This window comes from Lemur catta, chromosome 7 (genome assembly GCF_020740605.2).
Source record: "Lemur catta isolate mLemCat1 chromosome 7, mLemCat1.pri, whole genome shotgun sequence".
Taxonomy (NCBI): Eukaryota; Metazoa; Chordata; class Mammalia; order Primates; family Lemuridae; genus Lemur; species Lemur catta.
Genome location: NC_059134.1, coordinates 45,840,306 through 45,853,329, shown reverse-complemented (window position 1 = coordinate 45,853,329; position 13,024 = coordinate 45,840,306).

The window sequence follows — 13,024 nt, the reverse complement described above, 5'->3', positions numbered from 1 at the left end:
GACTCTAGACCATGGGCTGACACCTAGAGCGTAGCCTTGTGACAGACCAGGAAGCAAAAAAAAAAAAAAAAAAATTCCAGCAAAACTGTGCCTGGATTCCTGACCCATAGAAACTGTAAGATTAAAAAATATGTGTTGGTTTAAACAACTAAGTTTTTGGATAATTTGTTAGGCTGCAATAAATAGGTAACTGAAACAGGCGCCCTGGAGATGAAGGCTAGATTTCTGGGACTCACCAGCAAATAGATAATATCACTGAGTATGAATAAGCTCACTGAGAGATAATGTGCAGTGATGGGGAAAGGAGATAGAGGAATAGTAAAATTTAGGGAATGGATGAAGGACCAGGATCCTGAAAAGAAAACCGCAAATAAATAGAGATTTGAAAGCCAGGAATTGCAAGGTTAAGGGAGGCATGACCAAATAGGAAGTGCTGAGAGACTGAAAACTGCTGTCAGCAGCAAGGTGGATTTCATTTACCTTGATGTGAACAAATTCAAAGAAGTGACCTTGTGGAAGGCAGATTTCAACAGATTGAGGAGAAAACATAAAGTAAAAAGGTAAGAGAAACTTCATGGAAGCCGCTTAGATGTTGAAAGAAGGAAAGAGTAATGTGATACTTGTAGTAGCTGAAAAGTTGGTGGTTTTTTTAAGGAAAAAGAGACTTGAGTATATTTATGTGATGAGGCCTTTTTGGCAATGAACATTTTGATTACATTTTGCTATTTATAGCATAGCTGTTATTTATAACAAAAACGATAAAGGTAATAACTTGTTTATCCATTTATAATCCTCCTGTCCTTGTGAAGGCACTTACATGACTGTTTGCATTTTGCATAACAAAACATAGCATCATTTTTTCCACATATAAATATTTCTTAATGTTGTTATGTTGGGGGCATAGTAATTTTTAATATTGTATAATAGATTGTCAAGCTCGTTACTATAAATGATCTATTTCCTATTTGCTGGATGTCTAGGTTGTTTCCAACTTTTTACAACTGTAAATAATGCTGTGATTAATGGCACAAAGTTACTCCAAAACAAAAACAGAAAGGCTTCCCATAATTGTTTTCTGGACACTTACCAGTCAGCATTCTTCATGCTAAAAAAGGCTCTGAACTGAATTCAATAAAAATTCATGCAAAAACTGCTGGGATTCCTTCTTTTTTACTCTTTTATTATACCAAACTTTATAAGCCTGGCAGGTGGGCATTTCAAGTATAAAGAGATCATCGAGAGTTCAGATATAAACTTTCTGTGAACCCTAATGTAGCCTGTGAACTGACTTGGGGTTGATGTCTTTCTACTACCATCCTGAGGTACATGAAACACAGCAGAGAGAACCTCAATAATCTTTCTTCTTTTATTTATTTATTTTATATGGGAAGGAATGTTCCTGTCCCTAATACCTCCCATGCTATTGTACTCGCAAGCAAAATAATCCATTTCCCCCGGAGGGCTGAGTGTGCTGCCAAAAAATATTTCTCATTGGAGCTTACAACAATTGTTGCAAATCTACTAAATGTTAGGTTTGCCAAATCCTTCCTAAGAATTGCTATCACATTTCTGGTAAGACACTTGTTGAAGGGAGAAAGCTTGTACTGCTTTTGCTGAAAGTCAACATGTTTCAAATAGAGCTTGTCATTCCGTGTTTACCACCTCCAGCCTGACTTCTATTCTCTCTCTCTCTCTGAGACTACCCTTCTTTCACTTATCCTAGTTTAAGATGCTGAAGACATCTTCTCTATCAGAGCTTGTGCAAATATGACAGTTACAAAAAGATAAGGAAGGACAAAAGGGACCAGGACCTGAAAGACCCACATACTCATTGGGAAAGCACAGGAAGGACGTGCTGAGGGAAGTAGAGCAGTCAAAGGCTGTGGTGCTACCACAAAGGGGAGACCTGATTTCGCGTCCCAAGACAATGGGTGAGCTCTGTATTTGGGGGCAAGTTACTTAACTCGTCTTATTCCTGATCCATAAAACAATCTATACGAGAAATTGAAGGAGATGTTGTATGCAAAGGGCTTACCACACTATCCAGCACAAAGTATGACCTTGAGAAATGGAAGATATTATTACCAATAAAGACAGAACAGACTGGGTACAAAAATAAAGTGTAATTTAGAAGTGTCCACTGGTCAGTCAAGGCGAACAGGCAGCAGCAAGCTCCGGGGAGGGGGGAGAGGCGATGGTGCTGCTCCTGCGGAAGGCAGGAGCACAGTGATGGGGACCCCAGGCCCTGAACAAAACGCAGACTTCCTGAAGGCAGACAGTGGGAATCAGAGGAAGTCTCTCCACTGGTAGGAGTGCAGCTACCAGGTGGGGTTTTACTGGTCAGAGTCTCGTGTCTAGAGATGACAATAGCATGAGCAAGACTACACCTCAACCCCAGAGAAAAAAACAAAACAAAGGGCTGGAAACTGAGAGAGCTGTTGGGAGCGGTCTCTGATTACGGGTGAGCACATAGCCAATAGAATCATTGCTGGGAGCCTTGTCAGGGCCCTCTACCAATCACTTCCCGCCACGACTACCTGCAATGGTATATAAGCCCACGGTCCTCCCTGTTCGGGGTCTCTCTTGCCATGTAACTAGACTAGATGCCTCATTAAACTGCTGTTGGAAGAACTCCAGTTTGTTGCGTCATCCTTGCAGGCGAGTGCGGCGCGACAAGTGGTGCCGAAACCCGGGAACTTCTCGCACCGGCGGAGACGACCTCTTTGGAGGTGAGTTCAGAACCACAGCAGCTGGGGCGGCTTTATTTTGGACCCCTGCCCTCTTCTGACGCCGGCACCGGGTGCTTGTGACCTACCCCATGGGGAACTCTCCTAGTTATCCCTGACCGTGTCCTGCGCCATTTTGTGCAGGACGTGGACCGGGTGGCCCCATGGTTTCTCCACTCGGGGTCTTTAACGATTCCGAGTTGGGATAAGCTATAGCAGGACCTTCGCCGTGCCCGAGAGTCTGGTCCCCTTTGGGAGTGTGTTCTCCCTGTGTGGGCACTGGTGCGCTCCTGTTTAGAGGACGACCGTTGCAGCGGTCCGGTCCGGGAAGGTCAGCAAGTACTCAGTGATTATCAAGATAGTATGTCTGAGAGAGGCAAAGTGGGTCTGGCTCGGCCGGGGCGGCCGAGGAAAAGGCCGAAAAAGAAACGTAAGTCCGCGGGTAAACAGGAACGGCGGGGACGCCCGCCGCCTGAAAGGGACATGGAGGAGGTGGCTCTCAAAATGGCCTCCCTCCACATGTCGGCTTCCTCTTCTTCCTCTTCTTCCTCTTCTTCCTCTTCTTCCTCTCGTCCTTCTTCTTCCTGTTCTTCTTCATTGTCTCGCTCTTCTTCCCGTTCGCGTTCTCGGGAGGCGGAGGAGGGGCTGTCTCCGCAGGAGGAGGCGGAGCTGGAGGAGGCGGCGGCTAGATATGAGGCGGAGCGTAATCGCCCGCCCCTGTACGCTACTGCCCCTCCTTTTCCCGTTGCGGGATCCGCCCCTCTAAATATGGAGGGCGGAACCTCGTTTGTGCCTCCCCGAGCTAGAAAGAAGATACAGAGGGAGTTTGCTTTCCCCGTCTTTGAGGACGCTAATCAACATCGCTTTCACGAACACCTAGATTACAAGCAACTAAAAGCTTTGGTTGAAGCTGTCAAGGCTTATGGGTGCAATGCCGCTTACACCCGTGGCCTACTGGAACGGCTAAGTGCGCATGCCATGACCCCCAGTGATTGGGCTGGTACCGCGCGGGCCTGTCTATCCATGGGGCAATATTTAGATTGGAAATCCATATATCAAGAAGCCTGTATTAATCAAGCTCGGCAGAACGCGCAGCAGGGCCAGCCTGCCTGGGATGCCGATATGCTCTTAGGACAGGGTCGTTGGCAGAATAATCAGCTTAATTTTCCCATTCAGGTCTATGGCCAGATTAATCAATTGGCTATAAGAGCCTGGCAACAACTGCCTAATCGCGGGGAAGTTGCAGGTAATTTAACCAAGGTCATCCAAGGCCCTGCAGAACCGTTTTCTGACTTTGTGGCTCGGATGGTGGAATGCGCTGCAAGGATTTTCGGCGATGCCGACTCGGCTATGCCATTAGTGGAACAGTTGGTTTTTGAGCAGTGCACGAGAGAGTGTCGTCATGCTATTGCCCCTTGGAAGGGAAAGGGCCTCAGTGGATGGTTAAAAGCTTGCAGAGAAATTGGAGGCCCTCCCACCAATGCGGGCTTGGCGGCTGCCATCCTCGCTGCTAAGGACACTTCCGAAGTGACTTGTTTCAAATATTGGAGGGTGACCCTGATATACTGTCCCCCCGTTCGTTCACCTTTGAGGCTCGGCAGGCTCTCGTTAAGGTCGAGGAAGCTCTTCAGCAAGCTCAGTTGGTCCGCATCCAACCGGACCGCCCCTTTTCCTTGTGCCTCTTGCCCTCTCCCGTGGCGCCCACGGCAGTACTCTGGCAGGACGGGCCTTTGCTGTGGATTCATTCACATGCTTCTCCGCGGCGTGCTATAGAACATTATCCTACGCAGGTTGCGGATTTGGCCTTATCTGGGCTTTCGTTGTCCCTTTCCCACTTCGGTATTTACCCTACAGTTATTCATTGCCCATACACCAAGTCCCAGACTCAAGTCCTTTGCTCTTCCTTAAATTCTTGGGCAGTACTCTGTTGTATCTTCCCAGGAGACATAGATAACCATTACCCTAAACATCCCCTTCTTCAGTTTGCACTTCGCAATCAGCTTATCTTTCCTCATCTGACTTCCCCTGAGCCTCTAATTGGGGCTACCATTGTTTATACTGACGGGTCATCCACAGGCACCGGTAGCTATGTAATCAATGATCAGGTGTTTACGGCCCGCTTCGCTTACTCTTCTCCCCAGCACGTTGAATGTGCTATCGTTGAATTGGTTCTCCGAACCGTGCCAGAGCCCCTTAATATAATCTCTGATTCTGCTTATGTTGTTCAGGCTGTCCGTCACTTGGAAACAGCCCATTCTCTTAACTCTCGCAGCACGGTGTTCTCCTTATTCTGTGCTATCCGTGCTGCCATCCATTCGCGCCGGTCCCCATTTTTTATAACGCACATTCGGGCCCATTCCCTTTTGCCGGGCCCCATGGCGCGCGGCAATGCCCTGGCGGATCATGCCACTCACGCTTATTGGGTTGGCTCTCCGTTGGAGGCAGCTCGCCAGTTTCATTCTCTATACCATACTCCTTCACTGACGTTACGTCTCAAATTTGGCCTCTCGCGGGCAGCCGCACGCGATATTGTGCTGCAGTGCGCGGCCTGTGCACCTTTTCGTCCAGCACCTCATGTAGGTGTCAATCCTCGTGGTCTTCGGCCACTCCACTTGTGGCAAATGGACGTCACTCATTACTCCTCCTTTGGCACTCTTTCTTATGTCCATGTTTCTGTTGATATCTGCTCTGGCATAATTCATGCCACTCCCTTGACAGGTGAAAAGGTAAGTCATGTCATCACCCACTGCTTAGAGGCTTGGGCTGCCTGGGGTAAACCTCAGGTTATCAAAACTGACAATGGCCCTGCCTATACCTCACAAGCTTTTCGTCAATTCTGCACACGCCTAGGCGTGGAGCACCGCACGGGCCTTCCCTACAACCCCCAGGCCCAGGGTATCATAGAGCGTGCCCATGGCACCTTAAAGGCCTATCTCAAAAAACAAAAGGGGGAGACGGGGACGAGCCCTTTGGGCTTACGTACCCCTAAGTCTGTGCTCTCTCTCACCTTGTTCACTTTAAATTTTCTTTTGCTGGATGATCAGGGGCGCTCTGCTGCGGACCGCCACGCCAACCCCGGTTCCCCTTTATCAGAGCAGGTCTTGTGGAAGGATGTCCTGCTTAACAAATGGAAAGGCCCGGATCCGGTTGTGAGCCGGTCCAGGGGAGCTGTCTGTGTTTTCCCGCAGGACACTCCTGATCCAGTGTGGGTCCCGGCACGCTTAACGCGGCGAGTGCAGCGGTTGGCGGATGTGGAGGATGCAGATGATGGGGCGTCCGCTGCCGGGGATGCTGCTGCTCCTGACCTTTCTGCTGCTGGCCGCATCGGTGACGACGGACCGGCGCTGGGCCATCCTGTCGGTGTTCCCGAGACCGATGCCGGTGACCCATGATGCCCAGATCTTCCCCCGGCTGTTCGCTACTAATGCCTCTTTGGGCCTTGCCAATCTTACATGGAACTCCTCCTCAACATTTGAGACGTCGGTCCACGCTATTCAGCAGCGTAATCTGTCTTTCCCCTCCACACCTGTTTGCCTCTGGCCCCCTTTTATCTGGATCACTGCTACTTCCTCTGGTCCTGGTGTTCTCAATTGCTCCATGGCAAACTGCTCCTATGCCCGTTGCTGGAATGCCTCCAGCCAGTCCATGGCAATTGTTGCCCGTATGCCTCGGCATATTCCTTGGCCGGTGGAGGCTCCTAGCTTCTTGACCCTTTTCCGACAGCGAAGAGATTTTGGCGTTACTGCAGCTGTAATTTCCACATTGGCAGTGACTGCCGCACTGGCAGCCGCTACGGCTGCAGCGGTAGGCTCTGTTCAGACAGCACAGACGCTGAACAACCTATCGGCATCTGTGGCTACAGCTCTGGACACACAATCCGCCGTCAACGCGCATCTGAAGGGTGGTATCATGATACTGAACCAACGTGTGGACTTGGTCCAGGAGCAAATAGATGCCTTATGGCAGCTGGCACAGCTGGGCTGCGAATGGCGTTTCACAGGACTATGCATTACCACGGTACCGTTTGATAATGCTTCCGCCGCGGCCAACAAGTCTCGTCAATTATCTGCTATGTTGACAGGACACTGGTCTAGTCAATTTACCGCCTTGACCCGGCAGTTGCAATTGGAGATCACCCACATTAACTCCACACGCCTGGACTTGACAGTGACCAATGGTCTCTTTTCAGTCAATAGTCCGAGGACTTCGGGACTGGGCTGGCCTGGGGTCCCTAGGGTTCATGGGGATCCTGGGAGCAGGTTTCGTGATCTGGGGGTTCCTGCGCATTCGTGCACAGCGCCGCAGGGACCGAGTGGTGGTTACCCAAGCCCTAGCTGCTCTCGAGTGTGGTCAATCCCCTGGCATCTGGCTACAAATGTTACGCTCCGAAGGTCAAGACCGCCTCCCCTCTCGCACAGCGTGACATGGCCCATGCACTCTGAGGGGTTTCCCCATTGCACCAGATTGTGGCGTGTCACCCCCTTACCAGCCGTTGCACCTCCCAGAGTCTCTGCTCATTGCACGGGAGACGGTGGCCTTTGCACCTGCTTCAGGGACCTTGAGGTTGGAGTCCCCAAAGCTTATGTTGCAAAACAAAAGGGGGAGCTGTTGGGAGCGGTCTCTGATTACGGGTGAGCACATAGCCAATAGAATCATTGCTGGGAGCCTTGTCAGGGCCCTCTACCAATCACTTCCCGCCACGACTACCTGCAATGGTATATAAGCCCACTGTCCTTCCTGTTCGGGGTCTCTCGCCATGTAACTAGACTAGATGCCTCATTAAACTGCTGTTGGAAGAACTCCAGTTTGTTGCGTCGTCCTTGCAGGCGAGTGCGGCGCGACAGAGAGCCACCCTGCTCAGGGAAGAAATGGGGAGCTCAGTTTCCAAACAAGGTCTGACCCCGACTGAGATGATAACTCGAAGTTTAGTTGTCTAACTGGTACAGCCCTCTGAATCCCACATGCCAAGCCTTTTCAATGGTTCCTCACAGCGTATAACTGAAAGAAAACAGTAAAAATATCTGCATTTTGGAATGGGTACTTTTGTGCCTATACATATACAAGCTTACTGTATAGGAACTTATAACTTCCACGAGACTGCTGAAATTTTGTGCAAAATGTAGCATGAGTATGTTCATTTTTGTGGGGGTAGGATCCATAGTTTTCATTAGTCTCAAAAGGAACCACAGCCTAGCAGGATTGAAGGATCAATGCTTTATACAAATGCTCTTTCATGTAAAAATATTACAGTCTACCCCTTTCCTTTTTATCTTTACCTTGATTAAATGTTTGGTGAGATGAATGGTGTGTTTATCTTCCATGGCAGAGTTTTCCCACATGCACAGGCTTCCAGCCATCACTATAACTTCCCATTAGCTCCCCTTATTTTTTTTATAAGGGTTCACCACAATTTCTTGTTTACTAATAAGTCCTTTTTTATTTTTTATAAATTGTGGCTATGGATTTAGTACATTTTATACCGTTTTACAACCATGTCAGTGGGTTCCTATCAGGTGGGGGCTGCTGCAGAGTGGGTTCAGTCTGTCACGTGGAAACTGAAGGCAAGTGTCTTCGGCGTCTCTCACTGCTTCTACCTTCCCCCGGTCCCTTGGCCTTTCATTATTCCTCTTGATCTTTCCACATCAGCTCAAGTTCCTTATCTTTGGAATCCTCTGGGATTACTTCAACCCTCAGAATCCTTTCCCTCCTCTAAAGTATATAACATTTATTTGATGCCAGGAAAGAGTGTAAAGCAGTTAGCATGTTGTAGACCAGGCTTTTTCAACCTCAGCACAATTGACATTTTGGGCTGGATAATTCTTCACGTGGAGGCCTGTGCTGTGCATTGTAGAATGGTTAGCTGTGTACGTGGCCTCCACCACCTAGATGCAGTAGCTCACCTCCCTACTCACCCCATCTATAACAACACAAAATGTCAACAAACACTGCCAAATGTCCTGAGGGGCAAAATTGCCTCTAGTTAAGAACCACTGTTGAAGAATGATCACCACGTATCAGGCAATGTGCTGGACTCTGTACAGATTTTATTTCATGGTCATATTCTACTCTTCCCTACCTTTATTCTTTTTAATTCGGTTCACTCACTTGTTTTTAATTTATCTTGCATTCCATCTTTATCTTTTTAAGGCACTTTAAACCTTCTTTCAAAACAAGGAAAGTTGTATATAAACACTCATTGTTTTTTTTAAACCTTGCCATGGCTCTTGAAAATAGATATTAGCATTGCCTTTTAACAGGCAGACACTGACAACTAGAGATCTCTGCTTAAAAACTGAACAAAGTCCAAATAACAAACATTGGAGGAACAAAGACTCAGTATCAGGATTGCCTGATTCCGAAGTCCATGATATTTTCATGGCACAATGCTATTTTTTAACTGATACATATTTATACATATTTATGGGGTGCATGTTGTATTTTGATATAAGCATACAATCTGTACTGATCAAATAAGGGTATTTAGGACATCCCATCACCCCTAACATTTATCATTTCTTTGTGTTGGGAACATTTCTATCTTCTCTTTTAGTTAATTTGAAATATACAATATATTGTTAACTATAGTCAGCCTGTGGTGCTATCAAACACTAAAACTTACTCCTTCTATCTAATTGTGTGTTTGTACCCATTAACCAACCTCTTTATCTCTCTCCCAACGCTCCTCCCAGCCTCTGATAATTATCATTCTACTATCTACCTTCATGGGATCAACTGTTTTAGCTCCCACGTATGAGTGAGAACATGCCATATTTGTCTTTCTGTGCATGGCTTATTTTGCTTAACATAATGACTTTCAGTTCCATCCATGTTGCTGCAAATGGCAAGATTTCATTCTTTATTATGACTAAATAGTATACCAATGTGTGTGTGTGTGTATGTGTATATACATATATATATGTATATATATATATATATCACATTTTCCTTATCCATTCATCCATTGATGGATACTTAGGTTGATTACGTATCTTGGCTATTGTGAATAGTGCTGCAATAAACATGTGGTTGCAGGTATCACTTTGATATACCGATTTCCTTTCTTTTGGATAAATACCTAGTAGTGGGATTGCTGGGTTGTATGATCATTTTAGTTCTAGCTTTTTGAGAAACCTCTAAACTGTTTCCTGTGATGTCTGTAAGAATTTACATTACCACCAGCAGTCTGTTACAGTTCCCTCTTCTCTGCATCCTCATCAGTATTTATTTTTTGTCCTTTTGATAATAGCCATTCTAACTAGGGTAAGATGATATGTCTCATTGTAGTTTTGATTCGCATTTTTTTGATGATTAGTTGAGTTTTTTTTTTTCATGTCTGTTGCCATTTTCATGTCTTCTTTTGAGGAATGTCTATTCAGATCCTTTGCTCAATTTTTAATGGAATTATTTTTATTTTGAGTTCCTGTATATTCTACATTATTAGCCCCTTGTCAGATGAATAGCTTGCAAATATTTTTTCCCATTCTACAAGTTGTCCCTTCACTCTATTGTTTCCTTTGCCCTTTCCCATGCAGAAGGTTTTTAGTTTAATATCGTTCCATTTGTCTATTTTTGGTTTTGTTGTCTGTGTTTTTGGGGTTGTAACCATAAAACTTTTGCCTTGACCAATGTGCTGGAGCATTTCTCCTATGTTTTCATCTAGTTGTTTTATAGTTTTAGGTCTTACATTTAAGTCTTTAATCCATGTTGAATCGCTTTTTGTATAAAGTGAGAGACAGAGGTCTAGTTTCATTCTTCTGCATATGGATATCTAGTTTTCCCACTATTTATTGAGGAGGGTGTCCTTTCCCCAGTCTATGTTCTTGGTGCCTTTGTCAAAAATCAGTTGACTGTAAATACATGAATTTATTTCTGGGTTCTCTATTTGCACAATGCTATTTTGTTTACTTTTTTCTGTAGTATCATCCTTTTTACTCAACTGAATTTTAGCCTGCAGAACTAGGATCATATCTGCTATCTCTTGGGAAGTGTCTATTTCTTACGATGGCATAGAAATAGTCAATCTAAAAGAAAAGCAGGCTTTTTAGTTCTTCAGAAACCTCACAAAAGAGACAATGGGGGTACACAAAGCTGATACTAAAAGCATTCATTTTCCGTCATTTATCTTAAACTACACTGAAACTACTCAATACTTTTGAAGGTTCAGAAAATACATTACAGAAAAAAATAAATCCTCAATGATTACTTTAATGCACAACCTTAGCTTCATGGCATTTCCCTCATTTCCTCAGGAGGAGGTTATTTCTCCAACTTATTTCTTCTAATTGATTGCTAGGATTTTAATCTTTTTAGGCCTTTTGCATTAGAAGAAGGAACAAGTATGCTATTTTTTTCTCAATTTGGGGAGTTTAAAGTTTATCACACTCTTTCTCCATTTAACCTATAGAATTGAATTTCAACAAACAAATTGTCTTTTAGGACATAGAGTTCAATATAAAAGTATTGCAATAGCATCACATCCTCAAAGTTGGGAAACAAGAGTTTAAATTTCTTCTACTAACTCTTGAAAGACATTTAAAGAATAGGGGTCTTGATAAATGGACTTCTGAAAGAAGAAAGGAAGACACCAACAAAGGCATGTGTTGCATTTTCTGCCCAAGGTTTAGGTTATTTCTTGCAATTCTAGTTTGCTACCACCAGGATGACATACTATGACCAGAAAGTCTGCTGAAGTTGCATATATTTTATAGCCCAGGCAATTTCAGGTAAAGTCACACTTTCAATCAGAAATACAATTCAATGAGGTCAATATTTTACAGCTAATATTTCATTAGTCCTTGTGGCTAACTGACCCACCACCAATACACAATTTCCAGTACACACACCATCAGAGCAGAAGAATCCAATATTCCTAAAGCTCTTCAAACTTGGTCAGGAAGTTTCTATTAATACTTAACTGTAGACCAAAAATATACCTTTATTAGAGTGAAGAGATATAAATATATTCCCATTACTATATTTAGAGAAAAACCGTTAAACCTTCCAAACCACAACACATGGATTGGCACTTCACTACTTGTCAGCAAGAGATAAGAACAGGATTTCCGAGGGCTGGAAAGGATCTTAGAAATGATTTCACAGAACAAGGTGAACTTATTGCTCTCACAGCATTTAGACAACCTTTAGGAAGAATGGAAACGTTCTTTCATCATTTTTCTTAACTGGGAGGCGGCAGCAGGCACAGTAAAAAGTTCTGGACATACTGAGGTCTAGATTTATCTTTATTAGCTGGAAGCTCAGGCATGTTGCTTTACCTCTTGCGGTGGACTAGATAACCATCCAGCATGAATGTTACGTGGATCTATTAAGCTTATTTAATACTAATGCTGTTTAGCGCTTGAGTAGGAAAATCAAATTGTTACAATCTTAGATTAACCTTAGTCTTTTTTACTTCAAAGTTGCAGCGACTTTTCCCTGTCTGGGTCCAGTTACTCATCCCTGCTGTAGCCTTCCAAGCTCCAGCATCTCTCAGACTTGTTCTCCCCTCCCCGCAGGCAGAACACAAGCAATGATTGGGAAGGAGGATGTCAAAACTCTGTACCACCCCCCCAAAAGAACCATCTCCCTGATTCATAAAGTTTTTAAAGAGCTTTCTCTATGAGTTTCCTGTGCCAGTGTTCCTCTGTATGTCCTTTTCTCCTTTAAAAAAAAAAAATCTCATTAACTCCTTTCTTTGCCCTCTCATAGTAGGGTACAGCTTATTTATAGAACACATTTTAGCTGCTTCCTCATATTAAATGATTTTATAATTTGAATTCAGAAAAAGATGACTTGAGTAATAATATTTATAAACTTTTTACTACATGCCAAGCACTATTCTACATACATATAAAAAGCATTTAGCCCTCAGAGAACTTTATGAAGTAGGTACATCTATCTATCCCTTACTATCCAAATCTATTCAGTTCCTGAGTTCAGTGAGCAAGTTTCGATGGCCAAAAAAACTGCATTATTTTTACTTATCTTTAGTGCCCCCACTTGGGATGGTGAAAAGCCTGAGCTTAAATAGCAAGTAATTTATTTTAAAGAATACACATGCAAATTAATTCGGTTCCCTTGATGCGATAGCAATGGTTTAGAAGAGAAGGATTTGAGACAGTGAGAGGTATGTATACCATTATCTCCATTTTGCAGATGAAAAAACTGAAGCACAAGTAAGTTAAGGAAACTGCCTGAGGTTTCATGGCTAAAAAGTGGCAGAGACAGCAGTCTTACCCAGGCACTACAGCTCCAGAGTCATGCTTGTGCTAGACGGCCCAGCTAAACATTATTTTCTTTCT